The sequence below is a fragment of the Gopherus flavomarginatus genome, chromosome 1, assembly GCF_025201925.1.
Source record: "Gopherus flavomarginatus isolate rGopFla2 chromosome 1, rGopFla2.mat.asm, whole genome shotgun sequence".
Classification (NCBI taxonomy): Eukaryota; Metazoa; Chordata; order Testudines; family Testudinidae; genus Gopherus; species Gopherus flavomarginatus.
In genome coordinates this window covers 26,060,941-26,082,058 of record NC_066617.1, presented here as the reverse complement: position 1 = coordinate 26,082,058, position 21,118 = coordinate 26,060,941, and the positions used below count along the sequence as shown (strand labels likewise).

The following is a 21,118-nucleotide window of genomic DNA, read 5'->3' as shown; positions in this document are numbered from 1 at the left end:
TTGGTTTTATTTTTGGGTCTGCAAAAAAGAACAACTCAGTTAAACTGCCTCTTTAAACTGTTGTGTCTACTTGTTCTGTACTTGCTGAAAGACCCAGTTGTGCCCTTGCTTGTTTCTGGAGTGAGGAGCTGCAGCAGACAAACAGATAGCATGGAGCGTTCTGTGTTTGTAAAGAGAGATCAGCCTGAATGCCATCTACAGGACTACTTGTAGCTGCTTGTTAAAACGTGTACCATGCACTCCTTAATGCCTGCTGGCAGATGAACAGGAGAGGCACAGCCCTTATACACTGTCCTTTTCCTTTAGTGTCTGGACTACAACTAGGTGTCCTGTGTGTTCCAGGAGTAGTCTGCAACATTGTATATCTCTGCAGGTGTGCTGGGAATAGGGAGTTTTAAGGCTTCCTTTTGCACTCATTTTCTCTCCCCATGCACCTCACCTCAAAACTTAGCCCTTTATCATAACATGTAGACTGGAACTTTTCCTAAATATAGTTTCCGACAAAATCAGAGCAGAAATATTTTACAATGATTTAAGTTTTATTTTTATATCATTTAAAAACTTCTCTCAAACTTCATTGCACCAGGACCCCCTTCTGACAACAACAATTACTACACAACCGCAGGAGGGGGGGCCGAAGCCTGAGCTCTCCTGAGCACCACTGCCCTGGGTTGGGGGCAGTGTTCCCTCTAATTTTTCCCACTCATGCAGAATGAATTTTTTGTTATGTGCACCAATATGGAGGTGATGTGTGACATGTCACCTTCATATCGGTGCACATAACAAAATTCATGGGGTGGGGGTGGGGCCGACAGGTTCGGAATGTCAGAAGGGGCTCAGGGCTGGGGCAGAGGGTTGGGGTGTGAGGACTCTGGCTGGGGATGCAAGGTCTGAGGTGGGGCTGGGGATGAGGGTTAGGGTGCAGGGGTGTGAGGGCTCCGGCAGGAGGTGTGGGCTCTGGGGTGGGGCTGGGCTAAGGCCTGGAGTAGAGGGTTGGATGCAGGGGGTGAGGGCTGTGACTGAGAGTGCAGACTCTGGGGTGAGGCTGGGGATGAGGGGCTCAGGACTGGAGCAGAGGGTTGGGTGCAGGGAGTGGGGGCTCTGGAATGCGGTTGAGGGATTTGGGGTGCAGAAGGGTGCTCCAAGGCTACAGTGGGGAGAGAGGTCTCCCCCCCCCAGCAGCACCTGGGCTGAGGCCATGGGGTGCTTCTCCTCACTGAGGCAGCTCTCGGGCTGGGGCCACAGGATAGGAACCCCTCCCCCAGCCCCTGCAGGTCCTGCCGGGGCTGAGTTCAGGGAGGGGCACTGGGCCACAAAGCAGCACGCCACACCAGCAGGTCTGGGCCACAGCATAGGTGGGCCAGCAGGCCGCCCCAGCCATTGCAGGTCCAGGCTGCAACATAGTTGGGGCCAGGGGTCCTCTGCCATGTCCGGTTGGGAGCCGGGCTAGGTTGGGGCCGGGGGAAGGGCACCCTTCCCCCAGCCTCAGCAAGTGCCCAGGCAGGTTCTTTAAGCACCTGCATGGCGCTTAATAGGTTGCTGCACGGCTACACAGCTTACAGGGATCTTAGGTGGGGGGGCCAAAGCCCAAGCCATACCACTCCTGGTAGAGGGCCAAAGCTGAAACACAAGGGCTTCAGCTGTAGGCAGGGGGCCTGTAACCTGAGCCCTACCGCCCAGGGCTGAAATCCTCAAGCTTCAGTTTTGGCCCTGGGCAGTGGGGCTCAGGCTTCAGGCACAGACCCCAGCAAGTCTAAGCCAACCCACTTTGAGATCCTGACCCACAGTTTGAGAACCACTGATTTAAGACAATTGCTAACGGGGGTATTAAGATCTGGGAATCTTTGTCACTGATATAAAATAATTCATTGATGCACAAGTTTGGACCTGAAGTGTTTTGTAAATTGATAGAAACAGATACTCCATGCTCTAGGGTAAAGTAGGAAAAAGGTTCCAGCCAATCTGCCCTGAAGAGAATTCCTTACCAACCCCAGTTTGGATAGGAATAAGAATCATTGTTTACAGGGTAATATCGGTGTCCAGGTTAACTGTCCACTTCTTTTTCCTTCCAATACCGAGTTGCTGAATAGTTGTAAGGTGTATTGTGTCAATACCTATGAGAGAAGAGAATTCCAAATGCTAATTACTATCTGATGAGGTAACGGTAAACTCTGTAATTTAATTTTTTTTTGAATTGTGTGGGCATGTGTTGCTTAGTCCCAACAGATCCAAACTCTGCACTCCCCTTTCAGCTACTTATATAACGCAGTAAATTTCTCAGCTTCACATTCTACCAAATGCATAAAACTTAAGATCCCAATCCCGTCATGATTTCTAAGACTCCTCCATACCTTTTGACCAATTTTAAGTGTCTTTTCCTCTGGACTTTATAAAATTTGTTCATCCCTACAGATACCCGAAATTGGATGTAATACACCAGCTAGCCTCACGAAGGCTTTCGACTGTTGTCCATGTCTGACTTACAGGCTTCTTTGAAATATCTTAGGAGCACATTGGCCACATTTGTTGCAAAAGAACAGTGGTTCTAAAACTTTTGTTCTTGTGACCCCTTTCACATAGCAAGCCTCTGAGTGCGACCCGTCCCCCGCCGTAAATTAAAAACACTTTTTTGTATATTTAATACCATTATAAATGCTGGAGGCAAAGTGGGGTTTGAGGTGGAGGTTGACAGCTCGTGACCCCCCATGTAATAACCTTGTGATCTCCTGAGGGATCCTGACCCCCAGTTTGAGAACCCCTGCAATAGAACAATGTGTTCCTTCCAACCCCCCTGATTCTGCTAATCTTTTTGTCATTAAATTTTCATTTCTTTACTCAAACTTAATTTGCTTTTATTACTTATCCAAAATATATTACTTGACACTTGCATACACTAAAATCCATTAACCATTTCATAGACCAGTGTGCTAAGTGGTTTAAATCTTTCTGAAATAGGACTGTCAAAGTATTAATAATTCAAATGCTGGTGTCATCATAAACTTTATCCTTAGATAGTCATAATTCTGTATTAGGTCATTAAACACGACCTTTAATAAAAATAATAAAAAAAGCAACAGCCACCATATGAATCTCTCATGTGCAGTCACTAGTGATTTCTGTAGGACCTATTGCTATTTCCATTAAAGCTGGTTCAGATGGTGCTACCAAACATGCAGCTTTAGGGGATCCGCCCTACCAGAAGAGAGATTCAAGCGGCGTTGTGATACTAACAACTCGTACTTCATAAGACATTGTGCTGGACTATCATCTGGCTCGTGATAATTGAAGACCTAGGAATTCTTGACTGAAATACAATCCAAACTTACCTCTCTGTTTTTTGCATTTACCAGGAAACCTCCACACACAATTCTATTAACTTCATCAACACATCCCATTATAGTCCCCTACTATCCACCTGCTGGAAGGGAATATGAATTTGGGGCAGGATGAAGAAATTTACACATGGTATTTTAGGCCAAGCAACTAGAAGCCACAACTGCATTGACAAGTCAAGAAGAAAAACAATAGGACAGTCTGAAAAATAACTTTGATGCCTGTATTCCAACGCAAGGAGCATGGGGAACAAGCAGGATGGCACTGGAAGTCATGGTATATGAAGAAAATTATTTAATTGGCATTACTGAGACTTGGCAGGACTACTCCCAGGATTGGAGTGCCAGCATTGAGGGATATAGCTTGTTCCGGATGGATAAGTATGGGAAAAAAAGGCGGCATTGTGCTGTATGTCAAGAATGTATATACTTGCTCCAAAGTCCAAGAGGCAGTGAGCAGCAGACCAACTGAGAATATCTGGGTGAGGATAAAAAGGGAAAAGAATAGTAGCAATATTACCAAATCAAGACAAGGAAGTGGATGAGGCATACTTCAAGCAGGTAACACGATTAGCTAACACACATGAACTAGTATTAAGGGGAGATTTTAATTACCCTGATAATTGTTGGAAAACCATTACAGCAAAACATAATATGTCCTGTAAGTTCTTAGTATGTGGAAGGTACAAGTTTCTGATTCAAAAAGTTGAGGAAACAACTAAGCGGTCATCCATTTTGGATTGAATTTTGACCAGTAAGGCTGAATTAGTTGTGAACATAAAGTTGGCCAGGAACTTGGGAGGAAGTCATGATCTGATAGAATTCACGATCCTATGGAAAGGAGGACATAAGAACAACAAAGCAAAGACACTGGACTTTAAAATGGCAGACTTAAACCAACTCAGCAAAATAGTGGGCAAGGTCCCATGGAGAGACCAGTTAGGAAGAAAAGGAGTCAAAGGGGGCTGACAGTTCCTAAAAGATGTAATATTAGGGGCTCAACATCAAGCTATTCCTATGCAGAGGAAAGATAAGAAGAGTCACAGGAGACTGATATGGCTGCACAAGAAGCTTTTTCGCTATCTAAAAACCAAAAGGTTACAAGAAATGGAAGGAGGGGCATGTCATTAGGGATGTATTTATCAGAATAGCACGAGTGTGTAGGGACAAAATCAGGAAAGCCAAGGCAAGGAATGTGTTACAACACGCAGCAAATGTTAGTGACAACAAGGAGAAGGGGTTCTAGAAATATGTGTGGCAAGGCACCTTCTTGGTCTCACCAGCTTCAGCAGCTTTTAGCCTCGGTGAGACAGGCTTGGATAAAACAGTCCATCTTGATTGTTCAGGGAAGTCCGTTCCTTCTCTCCACTGGTATTTTTAGCTTGTTTTTCTCCCATATCGGAGGGAATGCAGCCTCCCCTCCTGGTGAGGCTCGCTGTCTCGCTGCTCCTAACCTACTGGTAGCAGGACTCCTCCTCTCTCTCTTTCCCCCTTCTCCCAACGGGAGGATTTAAAAAGGTCTCAGGCAGCCCTTATCAGATGATCCTAATTGACCTCAGGTAACTCCCTCTTAGCTGATCCTAACTGATTCTCTGGTAACCCCTTCCTAGCTGAACTTGATTGATCTGTAGTTACCCTTCTTCAGTTGATAGGGAGGAGGGCCTTTTCACCTTCTGGGACTGTTTTCTACCCCTTTCTCCCCCCCGCCCACTTTGCAGCTGTCTGTCCTGAGTTTATCACATATGTCAGACAAAATAGAAAGATCAGGGATCATGTGAGCCCACTGCTCAATGAAAAAGATGAGCAGGTAATGGAAGATAAGTAGTTGGAGCTGCTCAATGCCTATTTTGCTTCAGTCTTCTCAAAAAAATGTGACTTGACGACTAGCAAAGTTATCATAGACAATAAAAGGGAAGGGGTGCAGATCATGTAAATAACATGTCAGTGATCTTCTGCCTAATTTGAATGAATTCAGTCAGCCGGGTGTGATGCTATTCTCCCCAGGGTGCTGAAGGAATCAGCTGAAGAAATCCTGGAGCTACTGGCAAAAATATTTGCAAAGTCATGGATGACAGGAGAGGTCTCAGAAGACTGGAGAATGGCTAACATAGTGCCCATCTTTAAAAAGAGGAGCTGGGGAACTATAGGAGAACTACCAGTCAGCTTTACCTCAATACCAGGGAAGCTGCTAGAGCAATATATAAAATATTCCATTTGCAAATACCTAGAGGATGAAGGGATGATCACTAGCAGCCAGGATGGATTTACCAAGAACAAATCATGCCAAACCAAGGTAACTGGTTTGGTGGATATGGGGAATGTGGTGGCCATAAGATACTTGGATTTTAGCAAGGCTTTTGACACAGTCCTACATGACATTCTCATAAGTAAGCTGGAGAGATGTGGGCTTGACAAAACTACCATTAATTGGATACATATTTGGTTAAACCACAAATAAAGGGTAACTATTAATGGAATGTCAGATTAGAGGGAAGTCTCAAGTGGGATTCCACAGGGATCTGTTCTGGGTCCTGGATGTAGGAATAGAGAGCATATTGATCAAAATTTGTATATGACACACAGAGGAGGAGAGGAGGGATTGCACACTTTGGAGGATAGAACTAAAATTCAGAGGGATCTTGATAAACTGGAGAATTGGGTTATACAAAAACAACAAAAGAAATGTAAGGTGCTACACTTAAGGAAGAAAAACTAAATGCACAAATAGAGAATAGGGGATAACAGGGCCGGCTTTAGGAAGTGGGGCCCAATTCGAACAGTTTCGATGGGGCCCCGGCAGGGATGACTAAAAAAAATAAAAATTAAAAAAAAAGTGAGGCTTGTACTCACCAAGCGGTGCTCCAAATCTTCAGCGGCAGGTCCTTCACTCACTCCAGGTGTTCGGTGGCACTGAAGGACCCACCGCCAAAGACCCGGAGCCAGCGAAGTACCCACCGTCAAAGTGCTGCCGAAAACCTGGAGCACCGCCGGGTGATTAAAATTAAAAAGGCGCCTCTAGCCAGGGAAGAGATTCTCACTGGGTGCGGGGCCCTCTTAGGTGCGGGGCCCAATTTGGGGGAATTGGTGGAATAGGCCTAAAGCCGGCCCTGGGGGGATAACGGGCTTGACATCAGCACTTCTGAGCAGGATCTGGAAGTTGTAGTGGATCACAACCTCAACATGAGTCAACAATACAATACTGCCAAAAAAATAAAATTAAAAAAAGCAAATGCCATTAACAGAGATATAGCATGTAAGTCACAGGAAGCAGTAGTACCACTCTCTACTCAGCAGTGGTTAGGCTTCAGCTAGAGTACTGTGTCCAGTTTTGGTCACAACTGTATAGAAAAGATGTAGATAAACTGGAAAATATCTAGAGATGAGTGACAAAAATTATCAAAGGGGTGGACTGCAAGTCATATGAGCAAAGGCAGAAGGAAATGGTTATGTTTAGTTTGGAAAAGAGGAGATTAAGGGGGACACAATAGTGGTCTTTGGATACTTGAAATGCTTCCATCAGAAAGATGGGGGGAAATGGTCTTTCTTGCCACAGAGAATAGCACAAGAGGCGGTGGGTTCAAATTACAGCATGTTTAGATTTATAGATCTATAGCACATTTAGATTAAATATCAAGAAAAACTTCCTAAAAAAACCTCCTTGTAAGAACAGTAGGACAATGGAACAAACTGCCTAGGAAAATCATGGAATCTCCTTTGCTGGAGGTTTCCAAAAAGAGGCTGGATAGCCATCTGTCTTGAATGGTTTAGAGCAGTGATTCTCAAAGCTAGTCCGCCGCTTATTCAGGGAAAGCCCCTGGCGGGCTGGGCTGCTTTACCTGCCGCATCCGCAGGTTCGGCCAATCGCGGCTCCCATTGGCCGCGGTTCACTGCTCCAGGCCAATGGGAGCTGCTGGAAGCGGCGTGGGCCGAGGGACATACTGGCCGCCGCTTCCAGCAGCTCCCGTTGGCCTGGAACAGCGAACTGCAGCCAGCGGGAGCCGCGATCGACCAAACCTGCGGACGCCGCAGGTAAAGCAGCCCGGCACGCCAGGGGCTTTCCCTGAACAAGTGGCGGACTGGCTTTGAGAACCACTGATTTAGAATATCAGAGGGGTAGCTGTGTTAGTGTGGATTTGTAAAAGCGGCAAAGAGTTCAGTGGCACTTTATAGACTAACAAACGTATTGGAACATGAGCTTTCATGTGTGAATACTCACTTCGTCAGATGCATCCAACGAAGTGGATATTCACCCACAAAAGCTCATGTTCCAATACGTTTGTTAGTCTATAACTCTTTGCTGATTTAGAATAGACTCAACAAATCTTGCATTTTGGCAGGGGGTTAGACTAGATGACCCTTTCAGTCCCTTCTAACCTTATAGTTCTATGATTCTATGGCCTACATTCTTTGTTCCCGGATGTATACATTTACAGTTTGCCATATTAAAACACATGCATCCAATTTATCAAACAATCTAAATTGCTCTGAATCAGTGACCTATCCTCTGCATTATTTTCCACTCCCCCAATTTTTGTGTCATCTTCAAATTTTCAGTGATGATTTTGTTTTCTTCCAGGTCATGGATAAAAATGTTCAATATGGTAGGGCCAAGAACCAATCCCTGCAGGATCCCACTGGAAACAGACCCACTCAATGACCATTCACCATTTGCAGATACATTTTGAGAACTATCAGTTAGCCAGTTTTTATTTAATGTGTGCCAGGTTAATTTAATATCATTCTAGTTTTTTGATCAAAATGCCATGCAGTACCAAGTCAAACACTTGCAGAAGTCTAAATATACCTTTATTGACCAAACTTGTAAGCTCATTTAAAAAAAAGTCAAGTTAGATTGACAGGATCTATTTTCCATAAACACCTGTTGATTTGCATTAATTCCGTTATCCTCTTTTAATATGTTATTAATGAAGTCCTATATCAGCCGCTCCATTATCTTGCCCAGGATCTATGTCAGTCTGACAGGCCTATAATTACTCAAGTCATTCCATTTATCTTTTGCAAAATTTGGCACATTAGCTTTCTTTCAGTTTTATAAAACTTCCCCAGTGCTCCAAGACCTATTGAAAATCAACATTAATAGAACACCTAGCACCTCAACCAACCGTTTTAAAACTCTTGTATGCAAGTTACCTGAATCTGCTGATTTTAAAATGTTTCAGTTGTAGTAGCTTCTGTTTAACATGCTCCAGATATATCTAGGATCTGGATTTCAAAAACTTATAATCTAGCTTTTGCTCTACTCCTCTTTGCTCTGCCCTGCTACTAGCTCAGCTTTGGAGTGTATTGTACTTGAATGTCAGTTAAACTATTATCTTCTCACCTTCTGGTCACAAAATTAAAGGAATCCACTGATGAGCTCGTTAGTCCAAACAGATTAATTTAAATATTTGCTAGGTATGCACATCTAGCCTAAAAAGACAAGCATTTATGAAAACAAAGGACTGTACATGCATGTTCCACAGAATATTTGAGATTAAATGATATATTTTTGTTTTTCAGCTAGCTTTAAATACCTAAAATTGAGTAGTGTGTCCTGCATCCTTTCTTGCCAGGAAGAGCATGGGAAGAGTTCAGTTTTAATATTCTGAACTCTCTTGGTGGTGGTGTAAGACCCTTGCTAGTTATTTTATTGTCATTAAAATTAGCCGATTAATCAATCAGCCTAATTCTGTCATAGAATCATAGATTAGCGTTGGAAGAGACCTCAGGAGGTAATCTAGTCCGACCTGTTGCTCAAAGCAGGACCAACACCAACTAAATCATCCTGGCCAGGGCTTTGTCAAGCTGAGCTTTAAGAACCTCTTAAGGATGGAGGTTCCACCATCTCCCTAGGTAACCCATTCCAGTGTTTCACTACCCTCCTAATGAAATAGTGTTTCCTAATATCCATCCTAGACCTCCCCCACTGCAACTTGAGACTATTGCTGCTTGTTCTATCATCTGTCACCACTAGGAACAGCTGAGCTCCATCCTCATTGGAACTCCCCTTCAGGTAGTTGAAGGCTGCTATCAAATCCCCCCTCACTCTTCTGCAGACTAAACAAGCCCAGTTCCCTCAGCCTCTCCTTGTAAGCCATGTGCCGCAGCGCTCTGATCATTTTTGTTGCCCTCCACTGGACTCTCTCCAATTTGTCCACATCCTTATGTAGTGGGGGCCCCAAAACTGGACGCAATACTCCAGATGTGACCTCATCAGTGCCGAATAGAGGGGAATAATCACTTCCCTCAATCTGCTCCTACTAATGCAGTCCAATATGCCGTTAGCCTTCTTGGCAACAAGGGCACACTGCTGACTCATATCCAGCTTCTTGTCCACTGTAATCCCCAGGTCCTTTTCTGCAGAACTGCTGCTTAGCCAGTTGGTCCCAGCCTGTAGTGGTACATGAGCTTCTTCTGTCTTAAGTGCAGTATTCTGCTCTTGTCCTTGTTGAACCTCATTACAGTTCTTTTGGCCCAATCCTCCAATAGTCTAGATCACTCTGGACCCTGTCCGTACCCTCCAGCTTATCTAGCTCTCCCACCAGTTTAGTGTCATCTGCAGACTTGCTGAGGGTGCAATTCATCCCATCATCCAGATCATTAATAAAGATGTTGAACAAAACCGGCCCCAGGACTGACCCCTGGAGCACTCCGCTTGATACCAACTGCCAACTAGACATCAAGCCGTTGATTGCTACGTGTTGAGCCTGACAATCTGGCCAGCTTTCTATCCACCTTACAGTCCATTCATCCAATCCATACTTTTTAAACTTGCTGGCAAGAATACTGTGGGAGACGATATGAAAAGCTTTGCTAAAGTCAAGATACATCACATCCGCCACTTTCCCCATATCCACAGAGCCAGTTATCTCATCACAGAAGGCAATCAGGTTGGTCAGGCATGACTTGTCCTTGGTGAATCCATGTTGACTGTTCCTGATCACCTTCCTCTCCTCTAAGTGCTTAAAAATGGTTTCCTTTAAGACCTGCTCCATGATTTTTCCAGGGGTGAGGCTGACTGGCCTGTAGTTCCTCGGGTTCTCCTTCTTCCCTTTTTTAAAGATGGGCACTATATTTGCCTTTTTCCAATTGTCCAGGACCTCCCCCGATTTGCCACAAGTTTTCAAAGATAATGTCCAATGGCTCTGCAATCCCATCAGCCAATTCCCTCAGCACCCTTGGATGCATTAGATCTGGACCCATGGACTTGTGCATGTCCAGCTTTTCTAAATAGTCCTTAACCTGTTCTTTCACCACTGAGGGCTGCTCACCTCCTTCCCATACTATGTTGCCCAGGACAGCATTAGGTTTTAATCAGTCGGATAATGCCACCTCTCATTTTAAATGCAAGTATCCTAATGTATTTAACACTTTAGGGATTTTTAAGGAAGTGATTTAAGTACTTAATTGTTTGATGGATTACAATCCAAGTGGATGAAAATGTCAGTATCTAGAGCTGGGTGTGTGTGTGTGTCTGTGTGTGTGTTCTAAAGGCCATCTATTTTAAGGAAAGTATTGCTTTTTTCAGGTAACATTTTGACAAAGTGGAGTGACTTTTACTAGCTGAGGAATCTGCCCTGAAATTATGTGGTGAATCCTAAGAAACGAAATATATAGGTTAGCTTTAGACTTTGGCATTAGACACTGACAAGAATATTTGGGTCAAGATTCCTAAAGTCATGTCCTTAAGCAATAATGCTTATAAAATACATGCCTGTGTTGTAATAACATACAGCTGAGTGCTTCCATCACCCAAGAAGTGTTATGTTAAGACTAATATACATCCTGTAGTAACCGTTTCTTTATAAAATGCATTGTTCATTTTTATATTTAGTTAGGCTGTAGCACTCATTTCCTTCCTGCTTTTAAAAATGTGTTTCTTGCTCTTTTATGACACTGTCTCAAGTGCCTCACCCTACGCAACATCCTTCTTTAAATTGAAGATGATCTGCACTTGACTTCTGTTTTTGCTGGAGGTGGACAGTGACATCACAATAGTCTGAACACTGAGCTGCAGCTTTCTGAGCCATGAACTAAGCGGGGTGTTGACTTAGATCATTTGTGTTGTGATTATTCTAATGGTCACATAGTGATAGCTGCTTACACTGCCTGAGACTTGGAAAGATGTAGGTCAGGTTTCTGATATTGTCATTATTCTTCTCCAGCAAAATTGGAAGTTCAAGCCTGGATAATCCTAAAGTGGCCAAACATAAGATGGGCTCAGTTTTTAAAAATGTCCTACATCACAAAGGTGCCATGAAGAGAACACACATTTTGTGTGTAGTTCAACTGTAAAACTTAGCTGTGTGATTTCCACCTCTGGGTACATTTACACAGCAAAAAAACTCTCCTGATAGTGAATCTTAGTGCAAGCCCGAGTCAGCTGGCCCAGGCTCTATGGGGCTAAAACTCGTGGTGCAGACGTTTGGGCTCAGGCTGGAACCTAGGCTCTTGAGTCCTGACAAGGAGGAAGGGTCTCAGAGTCCAGGCTCCAGCCCAAGCATATACACTGCTATTTTTAGCTCTGTAGCACAAGCCCCATGATTTCAAGTCAGTTGACCTGGGCTCTGAGCCTTGCTGCAGTGTTTTGTTTTTGTTTGTTTGTTTTCCTGCATAGATGTACCCTTAGTCTCAAGACAACCAAGCTGATGGCCATGATGTGACAAGATGTGCAGTAGCCATTTGGATGATTTGATTTCCTCCAATCTATTATGATGGTACTTGGGAATGAGGGGGCTCCAGTCTGAGATTATCTCAGAAGGTAAAATGTTTTCATAATGTAACTATTAGCTTATTTTCAGCAACTCTAAAACTGACAGTGTTTTCTAACTGGAAAATTATTGCTTTCCCTTGGAGTCAAGTGCAGTGATTATTAAAAGGGTTGCCTGATAGCAGTTAAACTTATGGGAATATAATCATAAATCCTTATTTTCATATGCTAATTCTAACTTTGAACTGAAGTTTCTCATGCTTTGAACCCCAATGGTAATTTTTGGAAATGTTGAGAAAAATATGTATAACCACCTGAGATATTAGTGTAAAAAAAGTTGCACTAAAATTATGTTTGTTTATTCCATACACTTTAAAAAAACCCAACAACTCCATTTGAAAATTCTGGGGCTAATTTCCCTCCATTTTCTGAACAGGTTCAGAGTTACATTTAGAAAACAGTTCTGTAGATGAAAGTTTAAGCCACATAATCTTGTTGAGCCTTAGTTGGGAGTAAGGCAGTGCATGCAATTCCCTTAAACACTACCTTCTACAAACTGACTTCTGTTCTCTCTTCTCTCTTTCCACCAGTTTGAGCAGTCACAGAACTAACCTCTCCTCTTCTGTGATAATCAAATATACTTGTAAATAATTGTAAAAGTGGTTTACATTGTTAGCTTATTATTATTATTATTTGTATTACCATGGTGCCTAGGAACCCTAGCCATGGGGTACCTCATTGTGCTAGGTATGGTACAGACAAAGAACAAAAATCTTAAGTAAAACGAGGCAAATGATGGATACAGGCAGATGGGGGAATGCAAGTAATCAGATAATAATGGTAAACATTGGTAAATATTGGTAGGCTAGTGGTCCGGCGTACTGGCTGGCGGACAAGCATCCACCAAAATACCGCCACTGAAATGCCGATTTTCAGCGGCATTTCGGCAGCGAAGTTGCTTGATGATGCTAATTCGGTGGCATTTTGGTGGGGATGCCTCTTGACGTTGCTGCTTCTTGGCGGAATTTCAGCGGATGCTTGTCCGCCAGCCACAGTCATTGGTGGCTTGTCGTCTGGCACCCACCACCAGAAAAGGTTGGGGACCACTGGTGTAGGCAGCGGTCTCTGCACACCAGCAGCCTAACCACTGTGAAGTTTTATGTAGGCATGGCAGAGGAGAGTTTTGAGGAGGGACCTGAAGGTGGATGAGAGAGCTTTATGGATCTTTATGGGGAGCACCTCCCAAGCATGTGGGGCAGCATGGGAGAAAGCATGAAGGTGTTTGAAAATTTAGTAAGTGGGCAGGGAAGGCTGATCAGAGGCAAGTACCAGGGTCTTGATAGAGAATAGGATAGGTAGAGTAGGGACTGACTGTGCAGAACCTTGAAAATGAAGCAGCTTATGTTTGATCAGATAGAGAATGGGAAGTCAGTGAAGGGATTCAAAGAGAGGAAGGTGACATAGTCAAAGTGGTGAGCTAGGAAAACGATCTCTGCAATCTGAATGGATATGTGCAAGGCCAGACAGAAGACTAATCAAAGTGAGATGAGAGCTTGGATGAGAGTTTTAGCTGAGTGGATGGACAGAAAAGGTCATATCTTAGAGATGTTACACAGAAATAATCTGCAAAACTCCAGACAAAGTTTGGATGTGAGGCTCTAGAGCAGGGATCAGGAACCTTTGGCACGTAGCCCATCAGGGAAATCTGCTGGCAGTCTGGGATGGTTTATTTACCTGCAGCGTCCGCAGGTTTGGCCTATCGCAGCTCCCACTGGCCGCGATTCGCTGTTCCAGGCCAATGGGGGCTGCGGGAAGTGGGGCAGTCTGAGGCATTGCTGAGTCCCCAGGCAAGGTTGAGCAATTCCCCTGGTGTGGCCTAATGCAGGTGAGTCATTGAATTGTCACTCCTCTGCTGGACAATGACTGGTGAAGTCTGGTGTTCAGCACTCACCCAGGCACTGGTTATCTCCCTTGTCATTGTCTCTGGAGAGCTACGATCTGGGCGTTTCCGAAACCCACAGCATATTTTTAGTGACGACCGTACAACACAGTTGCATAACTTCATATGCATTAATGATGTACATATTTAGATAGAACAGTTATTTCAGCAGATCATAACCTTTCCCGATACCTTACATGGCATGCTTTATATGCAAGATCACAATTATATATAAATGAGGAGTATGGGGATTACAGGGTGCTCCCCCAAGGCATAGAATGTCACAGTGAGGAGAGGAACAGAAGAAGTCAGGAGTCAAAATCAGAGAGAAAAGCTGACAGGGAAGAGTTTGGCAGACAGTAGATGGCAGCAGCATAGAGGAGAAAAAAGAAGAGTTGGAATTTAGAGTTTAGGCTGAAAGGTCTTGGTTTTATTTTAGTTTTTTACTTTAATTGAATACGTGGTAGTTTCAAGTCTCTCAAGATGATGGATCCATCTAAAAATGCTTTAAGGTATTTCCCATTCCCTGCAACGTTCTGTGCTTCAAATAGACATGAAAAGTGGATTTTATGTCTTGGGGAATGGTATCCTTGTAACATCAATTCCCCTGAGGCTTTCGCAAAAAGGGTCCCAAAAGGACAACAGCACCCTCTGCTCAAGAGGATCAAGTAGCACATGAAAATGGGAGATGTGGAATGGTGTCTCCAAGCACAAGTAGCATGACTGCTAAGGCTCCCTCAGTGCTTAAGCCTGATATGAAATACCAGACCGAAAGGGGTCATCCTCTTGTTAAAATATCCCCTTAGGAAGCACACGAACCGGGAATCTAAAGTTTTGCAGACAAAAACAAGGGAAGAACCTCTTAAGTGCTAGTGGTTCCAAGAGACTGCATGGTGATAGACCTCTGACAAGAGTCTCACCAAATGTACCTAGTTTCCTAGGATCCCAGAAAGATCTTCCTCAGATTTGGGATGGTTACATTGGTTATCTGCCCTGAGGTGCCCACATAGTCCATCTTGCCTAAAGCACCAGGAGCCTTCAAAGGCTCTGGTGGAAGAGACGTTGGAGGACGAAGAACTGTCATCTGTTGTGCTGAATTCCCCTGGGGGAATTCTGCACCACAAAATTAAAAAATTATGCTCATAATATTTTAAAATTCTGCAAATTTTATTTATCATAATAATACTACATAATCACACCAGTTTCAATCATTTTGGTAGTTTATTTCAAAATACCTGTTACAAATATGTCTGTATTGTTAGACACACACAAATAATTTCCCTGGGAGTAGAAAGTTAAAGAAACCCCTATGGCAAGGCAGTTCCTGTTTCTCTGCCCCCTCCCCCTCCTGAGACCAGCTGCAAGGCCCCTGCAAGCCCAGATACCTGCCCACTCCCCCTCCTGGAGCATAGCTGCAGGGCCCCCCAGCCCAAATAACCACACCCCCTCCCCCCAGAGCCTAGCCGTGGAGGCCCCCTGGCCAGATACCCACACATACACCCTGCAGAGCGCAGCCACACACTTCATTGCCCAGATACCCACACCCCTTCCCCACGAAAGCCCAGCCATGGGCTCCCTCAGAGCCCAGCTGTGCACCCCCTCAAAACCAGACACCTCTCCCTTCCCCTCAGAGCTCAGGGATCCAGAGGAAGAAACAGCCCGATGCTAGGTCCCAGACTTGTATGGAGTTTCTTGCACACTGTTGTCTCCTTCCCTCAGGGTATTCAGGGAATTGCAGCTGCCAGGAACTCTCTGAGGCCTTGGCTACACTGGCGCTTTACAGCGCTGCAACTTTCTTTCTCAGGGGTGTGAAAAAAACACCCCCCCTGAGCACTGCAAGATACAGCGCTGTAAAGCGCCAGCGTAAACAGTGCTGCAGTGCTGGGAGCGCGGCTCCCAGCGCTGCAAGCTAAACCCCATCAGGATGTGGAGTACGTGCAGAGCTGGGAGAGCTCTCTCCCAGTGCTGGTGCTGCGACCACACTCGCACTTCAAGTTTCAAGTGTAGCCATACCCTGAGTCCCTCTCACTCCCCCCCGACAGTGTCTTCTATGTGCAAGCTGGGCTCTGCTGGGTCCAGCAGCATTGCAGCCAATTTCTGTGGAGGAAAGGAAATTCTGCGTGCACATTACTTTCTGCAAAACTCTGGATTGTGCAGTGGTGCAGAATTCCACCGGGAATATGAACTCTAACTACAACCTATTGGAATCCATCAGACTGCTTCATGTAAGATTTTTCTCCTGACCAGTCTTTTTCCCCTCTTAGCACCACGTGGATGCCATGGTGGGAATCTGTTGTGAGCCATTCATCCAGATCTGGCTACACTTGCAGATGCAGATGAGTCAGAGAACATTTGAGCATTTAATGAATATTATGAGGTTTGCCAGGTTTGCAAGGTTGTTTGTCTACTATGAACTGGAGGAACTTTGTCTTGTCCTTACCACACTACGGAAGTAGCCCTCTCAAGAAGCTGGGGCAAACCAGTCCTAAAAGCTGAAAGGAGATATTATGCATGGTTTCTCCAATGAGCAGAATTTTTGCATTGGCATTTTTTCAATTTGCAGAGATGCAGTAGAACGTGTAAGACAGTTTCTATTAGAAATAAGACGCTGCTAGGAATAAAACCAGTCTTTCTCCCCTCCAAGGCTCTTGTACTACTTCTGTCTCCAGATTTCAATTTTCAGTAAGGTCAAGACTACTTTTTGCATCAGTTTTTCATGAAAAGACCCCTGGGGGTGAGGAAGGACTGGATTTTGCTATGATCTTGAAGTGTCTGTTCTGTTTGATTTCTAGTACAGAAATAGCTTGACTAAATAGCTTTTCATACCTGAAACAACTGGGGACAAATTGTCTCCAAAAAGGAGGAGGAAAAGAAAGTGAAGATTTAAATCTTACAATTGGTTTGTGATTCTCTAAGCAGCAAGTCTGAGAATGCTGGATGTTGCAGTATCTGCTGCTGAGGCAGCAGAGGCTAGGGAAGCACAAACTGCCTTTTTTGATATGGCAAAATTTTTTCCTAGACTCTCTGGGTCTCTGTACATAGACAGGTACAGAAGATTTCTACTGAAATACCTGCTGACTTCTGAAAGAATTTTGTGAGGAACTGACTGACTCAACTGGAGATCTGGTGGCCTTCAGTTTCTCCAAGACCTCATCAGTTTTAAAACTAAAGATCACCTACCTTTGTAACTTTATCTATTGACTTGATATTTTATAGAAATACCTGAATTGTGGAGCCATGTACATCTATTAAGAGAGAGAGTTGAAGACAAAGAACCTGTCAGATCTAGGTTCAAAATCCTAAAGTACCCATACAGAGGAAAAACTTGGTAAGATTTACCCTCTGGAACTGCCAAAGAAGATATGTGAGATTCCAAAGATGTTCTTGTGTCTGAACTGGAGTCACTTTGAAGGTGAGATTGCAGCAGAACGGCAAGAGATCTGCTTTTCCCAGCTCTGAGAATATCTTGGCACCAGGCTTGAAATTAGTAGCAGTTGTGGACTTTACAGATCTGAATATTGCACCAGCTAATTTTGGAAGCACTCCCATATTGGGTCACTTGCTCTCTGTTCAGATCTCTGTAAAAGAGTGTACTAAAGGTTTCAACACCTTTATAACATTCCCCATAGATTCTAGAAGAATTCTAGCTTGCCTACCATAGGACATATTCTGAGAACATATCCAGGCAGTGGAACTAGCCACTGTGTTTTTAATCTTGTGTCTGACAAAGGGACCTGCTCCTGAGACCCCTTTTGCAAAGGTAGCTGCATTTGGTATACAAATCAACATAAACTTGTGGATTTTCCAACTCCAATATGATTTCTCACAGACTGGTAGCAATCCGGTGTTGCAGGCTTCCGGAGTGCATTTCCCACTCATTTCTCCACTGTCAATGCTGCTCTCATGCTGGTGTCTCTGTGCTGGAGCGAGCTTGGCACACAGCTCTAGGAGTGTGGCCTTTTGCATCCAAAATTCTGCAATCACTGCTCATTGTCCTAAACCTGCATTACGATCCCACCAGTCAGTGCTTGTTTCCAGGCCCAGATGCAGCACTCCTGTCTGCAGCTGCTCCATGAATGCCACCAAACAACCCTGAAATGTTTTCTGTATGTCCCTCAGCAAACTGCCGTCAAAGAAATTGTCATGTCCCTGGTTGTTGTGGTACTTCCTGGAGTCTGCAGATACAGGAGAATCATGGCATATATTTGCAACAGTCATGAGAATAGTGGAAAGCTCTGGGTACTCCATGCTTCTTTCAGAGTGGCAGAAACTGAAAAGTTCTGCATGAGTTTGTGTGATTTGTTAAAATAAGCTGAAAATATTATGGGATAGGAATATTATAGGATGGAGACAGCATGCTGGGAACATGAACCCTAGCTCCTGGAGATACTTGGATGAGTTGTTACTATCCCATAAACAATGCACATGTAACTGAAAAGAAGGCATTCACTGGACAGCGATACATGGCACACTGGAATACCTACCCATGGTGCACTACCCTTTATGTCAACACTAAGTGCTCCTGGTAAGCACAGTGCTGATACAAGCAACTAAGTATGCCCAAATGATATAAATTTCAATGGCTATATGCCCATGTAACTTGCCTTAACCAAAGTTTGTAGTATAGAAATGCTCTTATATGCTACAGCTGTCATCTGCCCTTTTGAAGAGGTAAATGAGAAAGCTCACAACTTCAGGTGGAGTTGTCAAGGGGAGTTTGGGGCCTTAGCCCTGTTTCCTGGGAGGGTGTAACAGGCCATATGGCTGCAGCTCTCTGGATAGATCAGAAACCTGAGTGTGTTGAGTGGTCCTAAGACAGGGCTGTGCCTAAAGTCACTGGTTCAGATGCCAGAGGCTTAAAACACACAGAACCTAGTGGTTTTATCTTCTCAACTGGACCTGATACATGTGCAAAAAGGGGCTGAAATAAGGTTTCACAGGCAATCTTAATTCCAGCCCTTCCTAATTTTTGACTGCTTGACTTTGTACCTTTTCTTGTAATTTTCTAAATTGTTAAAGTAAACTGAGAAAAAAAAATCTATTGAGGCATAATAGTGAAAACTACAGGGCTCAGCATCAGGGACTGAGATCTTTACATTCACCACACAAACATCTGCTTTTAGAGCTAAGGAACTGATAGCAGTAGTAGGAAATCATTCTCTAGGTAGACCATATCTAGAAGAGGATGGACGTTTTACCAATGGTGGTCTCAAATGTTTGCTGACAAAGAATGGTGAGATTTGGATCTTGGATTCCATTCCAGGTACTGGAGCAGTGTGTTGTCTACTAGGCATAAAATATACTACCCATTTCCCCCTAAGCTTCATTTTTTTTTTTTTTTTGCCTCTCTCCCCTAACCTGTCCAGTGTCTACCACACCACTGGCCTTTTGTCCCAGTTTTCTAACCTAGTCGGTCATCTTCTCCACTCTTCAGGATTCTTATCCACCTCCTTGCCCATTCCCTGTTCTCTCTCCCACTCCCTGATCTTTCTTCCCTCTCATAGCCTCCAGCTATACCCTCCCTTAACCCCTAGACACACACAGTCCCATCCCTACTGGCTCCCAGTCAGGCCTGGTCTACACTATGCGTTTAAACTGATTTTAGCAGTGTTAAACCGATTTAACGCTGCACCCGTCCACACAACGAGGGCCTTTATATCAATATAAAGGGCTCTTTAAACTGGTTTCTGTACTCCTCCCCGACGAGGAAGTAGCGCTGAAATCGGTATTACCATATCGGATTAGGGTTAGTGTGGCTGCACATTGACGGTATTGGCCTCCGGGCGGTATCCCACAGTGCACCTTTGTGACCGCTCTGGACAGCAATCTGAACTTGGATGCAGTGGCCAGGTAGACAGGAAAAGCCCCGTGAACTTTTGAATTTCATTTCCTGTTTGGCCAGCATGGAGCTCTGATCAGCACAGGTGGCGATGCAGTCCCAAATCCAAAAAGAGCTCTAGCATGGACCGTGCGGGAGATACTGGATCTGACCGCTGTATGGGGAGACAAATCTGTTCTATCAGAGCTCTGTTACAGAATATGAAATGACAAAGCATTTGAAAAAAATCTCCAGGCTATGATACAGAGTCCACAGCACAGTGCTGTGTGACAAGTGTAATGGAAAGCCAAAGGATGAAATGGATTGCTCATGGAGGGAGGGAGGGAGGGGGTACTGAGGACTCCAGCTATCCCACAGTTCCCAGCAGTCTCCAAAAAGTATTTGCATTCTCGGCTGAGCTCCCAATGCCTGTAGGGTCAAACACATTGTCCGGGGTGGTTCAGGATATAGCTCGTTAATTTACCTCCCTCCCCCCTTGAAAGAAAAGGGAAAAAAATCGTTTCTTGACTTTTTTTATATGTCATCCTATGTCTACTGCATGCTGCTGGTAGACGCGATGCTGCAGCAGTGAACAGCAGTATCCTCTCCCCTCCCTTCCCCGGTGGCAGATGATACAATATGACTATGTTGTCCTCATCAGCCTGTGAGTGCTCCTGGCTGGCCTCAAGTGAGGTTGGCTGGGAGCACCTGGGTAAAAATAGGAATGACTCCCGGTCATTCCTAGTAGATGGTACAGAACAGCTGGTGACTGTCCTCATCATAGCAACTGGGAGCTGAGCTCCATCAGCCCCCTTCCTTTCATGTGTAAAGAAAAGATTCTGTACTGCCTGGACTATCATAGCAGTGGGATGCTGGGCTCCTCTCCCCCCCACCACTTAGTGTCCTGCCTGGACTATCATAGCAGCTGGAGGCTGCCTCCCCCTCATTTTATCTCACTAACAAGTCAGTGTTTCTTTTTCCTGCATTCTTTATTACTTCATCACACAAATGGAGGGACACTGCAACTGTAGCCCAGGAAGGTTGGGTGAGCAGGGAAGCAACAGGTGGGGCTGTTGCAGGGGCACCCCTAGAATGGCATGTAGCTCATCATTTCTGCGGGATCTGACACGAAGCAGCTGTGTTCTCTGATACACTTGCCCCATATTCGAGGCAGGACTGACTCTATTTTTGTCTTTGCGCCCCCGGCCGACCTCAGCCAGGGGCACCCATGACAGCAGCAGACGGTACAGAACGACTGATAACCGTCTCTCTGCTATCTTGCAAAGGCAAATGAATGCTGCTGTGTAGCGCTGCAGTAT

General features: G+C 44.6%; 1 protein-coding gene across 1 annotated transcript in view; it reads left to right on the top strand.

Moving 5' to 3' along the window:
* Window positions 1-11,671: 11,671 nt before the first annotated feature.
* Window positions 11,672-21,118, top strand: part of PHTF2 (putative homeodomain transcription factor 2) — a 196,127-nt gene continuing 186,680 nt past the window's right edge. The window contains exon 1 of the mRNA XM_050936870.1: window positions 11,672-12,093. The gene's annotated coding sequence lies outside the window, so the exon portion shown is untranslated. The remainder of the gene's footprint in view (window positions 12,094-21,118) is intronic.